A 299-nucleotide genomic window follows, 5' to 3' on the forward strand; every position below is an offset into this window, starting at 1 on the left:
GAAAAAGATGAAAATTGCCAGATGAGATTTGACAGCAAAAAATATAAATCAAGATGACAAATGATTTGAGACGCCAAAATGCGGCATCCTCAAACATGCATGATATTTAACTCATCTTCCCTCGCAGAATAAGTGATTCAAATTCCCAACTTTTTAACCAAAATATAAACTTTGCTTTGGTTTGCGCAACCGTCATTGAACGGAAGAACGGCTGTGCAATCACAGCTTTCACACCAAAGCAAACACGGCTGATACACGATGATTATGTTTGAAGTAAGGCCAATTTTCTTTCTAGTTTT

The sequence above is a fragment of the Pavona decussata genome, unplaced genomic scaffold, assembly GCF_977016875.1.
Source record: "Pavona decussata unplaced genomic scaffold, jaPavDecu1.1 SCAFFOLD_260, whole genome shotgun sequence".
In the NCBI taxonomy this organism is placed as follows: Eukaryota; Metazoa; Cnidaria; class Anthozoa; order Scleractinia; family Agariciidae; genus Pavona; species Pavona decussata.